This window comes from Peromyscus californicus, unplaced genomic scaffold (assembly GCF_007827085.1).
Source record: "Peromyscus californicus insignis strain IS unplaced genomic scaffold, ASM782708v3 Scaffold_10__1_contigs__length_136768540, whole genome shotgun sequence".
In the NCBI taxonomy this organism is placed as follows: Eukaryota; Metazoa; Chordata; class Mammalia; order Rodentia; family Cricetidae; genus Peromyscus; species Peromyscus californicus.
The window spans coordinates 67,308,873-67,312,105 of record NW_026294391.1 but is presented as its reverse complement, the minus strand read 5'-3'; the positions used below and the strand labels follow the sequence as shown (position 1 = coordinate 67,312,105).

At 38.3% G+C, this 3,233-nt stretch overlaps 1 non-coding gene across 1 annotated transcript; it reads right to left on the bottom strand.

Moving 5' to 3' along the window:
* Positions 1 to 2,883: 2,883 nt before the first annotated feature.
* On the bottom strand, positions 2,884 to 2,956 carry Trnak-cuu (transfer RNA lysine (anticodon CUU)). The gene has a single exon. It is a non-coding gene; the product is annotated as a tRNA-Lys (tRNA).
* Positions 2,957 to 3,233: the final 277 nt, after the last annotated feature.

Below are 3,233 nucleotides of genomic sequence, written 5' to 3'. Positions count from 1 at the left end.
ACCTCACAGAACTTTCTCTAAAATAAAAAAAAAATACTTGGTCACAAAGTAAGTCTCAACAGATATAAGAAAATTGAAATAACCCCCTTTATCTTATCAGGCCACTACAGCTTAAAGCTGGATTTCAACAACAGAAACAACAGAAAGCCCAAAACTTATGGAAACTGAATTACTCTCTAATGAATGACTACTGTGTTAAGGAAGAAATAAAGAAATTGAAGACTTCCTAAAATTCAACAGAAATGAATGCACAACATATCCAAATTTACAGGATGCAATGAAAGCAGTGCTAAGAGGAAAGTTCTTAGTACTAAGAGTCTTCATAGAGAAATTAGAGAGATCTCATACTAGCAACTTAACAGCATCCCTGAAAGCTGTAGAACAAAAACAAGCAAATACACCCAAGAGCAGTAGATGGCAGGAAATAATCAATCTCAGGGGCTGAAATCAACAAAATAGAAACAAAGAGAACAATACAAATAATCAACAAAATAAAGAGTTAGTTCTTTGAGAAAATCAACAAGATAGACCAACTATTATCCAAACTCACTAAAAGACACAGAGAGAATACTCAGATTTTTAAAAACAGAAATAAAGAGCGAGGGACATAACAATAGACACCAAGGAAATCTAAGGATTCATTAAGTAATACTTCAAAAATTAGTACTCCACAAAACTGGAAAATCCAAATGAAATGAACAATTTTCTTGATGGATATCACTTACCAAAGTTAAATCAAGATCAAATAAACAATTTAAATAGACCTATTACCCCTAAGGAAATAGAAGCAGTCATTAAAAGTCTACAAACCAAAAACGCACAAGGTCATACTGTTTCAGCTCAGAATTCTACCAGACTTTCAAAGAAGAGCTAATGCCAGTACTCCTCAAATTTATTCCACAAAATAGAAACAGAAGAAATATTGCCCAATTCATTTTATGAGGCTACAGTCACCCTGATATTCAAATCAAACAAAGACTCATAAAAGGAAGAGAATTACTAATTCAAAAATACTCAATAAATTACTGGCAAACTCCATGCACACATCAAAAAGATCATCCACCATGATCAAGTAGGCTTCATCCCAGTGATGCAGGGATGGTTCAAAAATGAAAATCTTTCAATGTATTCCACCATATAAACAAACTGAAAAAAAAAAAAAAGAAAACACATATCATCTCATTAGATGCTGAGAAAGTCTTGGCAAAATCCAACATCCAAAAGTCTTGGAGAAATCAAGGATACAAGGGACATACTTAAACATAATAAAGGCAATCTGTAGTAAACTGATAGCTAACATCAAATTAAATGAAGAGAAACTCAAAGCAATTCCATTAAAATCAGGAACAAGACAAGGCTGTCTATCTACGCTCTCCGTATCTATTCAATATGGTACTTGAAGTTCTAACTAGAGCAATAAGACAACTAAAGGAGATCAAAGGGATACAAACTGTAAAGGATGAAGTCAAAATATCATTATTGGTAGGTGATATGATAGTATACATAAGAAACAACTTCTACAGCTGATAAATACCTTCAATGAAATGGCTGGATATAATATTAACTCAAAAAATCAGTAATGCTCCTATATAGAAAAGATAAATATGCTGAGAAAAAAATTATAGCAACAACATCCTTCACAATAGTTATGAATAATATAAAATATCTTGGTGTAACTCTAAGTAAGCAAGTGAAAGGTCTGTATGACAAGAATTTCAAGTATTTGAAGGAAGAAATTGAAGAAGATATCAGAAGATGGAAATATCTCCCATGTTCATGGATCTGTAGGATTAATATAGTAAAAATGGCCATCTTACCAAAAACAATCTACAGAGTCAACACAATCCCCATCAAAATCCCAATACATTTCTTTACAGACCCTGAAAGAACAATATTCAACTTTCTATGGAAAAACAAAACTCCAGAATAACTAAAATAATTCTGTACAATAAAAGAACTTCTGGAGGTATCACCATCCATGATTTCAAGCTCTACTATAGGGTTATAGTAATAAAAACCACATGGTATTGGCATAAAAACAGACAGGTTGATCAATGGAGTCAAATTGAAGACACAGTTGTAAATCCTCACACCTATGGACACTTGACTTTTTATAAAGAAGCCAGAAATATACAATGAAAAAAGAAATCATCTCCAACAAATTGTGCTGGTCTAACTGGATATAAGCATGTAGAAGAATGCAAATAGACCATACATATCACCCTGCACAAAATTCAAGTCCAAGTGGATCAAAGACCTCAACATAAATCCAGATACACTAACTCTGATGGAAGAGTAAGTGGAGAATAGCCCTGAATGCATTAGCACAGGAGACAACTTCTTGAACAGAACACCAATAGTGTAGGCACTAAGATTGACATTTAATAAGTGGAGCCACATGAAACTGAAAAGGTTCTGAAGGCAAAGGACACCATCAATAGGACAAAATGACAGTCTACAGAATGGGTAAAGATCTTCACCAACCCCCACATCAAAGGAGAGCAAAAGGAACACTCCTCTATTGCTGGTGGGAGTACAAACTTGTAGTCACTATCAAAATCAATATGTGGTGTAGTGGGTAGCCATTCCAGCTTTGATCTGGAAGTTCCAACCCCCATTGAGACTTCGGCAACTGTCACACCTACAAGGCAGGGTGAAGGGAGGCGCCTGGGGACCCAAGATCTGGATCAGCGGGTGCTCTCTCTGTTGCGGGACCCTGGACTGGAGAGGTGGACCAAGCAGAGCTCCAGAGAACACCGCTGGACTGCGATACACCTTCCCCAGACCCAGTGACCTACCTATCTCTTAATTTGTAAGTTACGCCATTAAATAAATCTCCTTTTAACTACGTGGAGTGGCCTTAATAATTTCACCAATATCTGGCGCCCAACGTGGGGCACGAACCCACGACCCTGAGATTAAGAGTCTCATGCTCTACCGACTGAGCTAGCCGGGCCGCAGTGGTGAGAGTGCCGAATCCTAACCACTAGACCACCAGGGAACGCCTACAGGGTTCCATTCCCTAAAGAGGGAGCAGCTAGTCCGGTCTCAGTTCCCTAGCTTAGCCCCGAGACCAGCGAAAAAGGCACTCCCCAGCTTCCTGAGTGCCGGCGCCGGCTCCGGCTCCCGCCATCTTGACTCCAGCGAGCTGCAGTCAGCCAAGATCACCAGCAGGCCCTGCTTTGGAACTGTACCAACGCCACCTGCTGGCTGAAAAGTGCTACTACACCGCC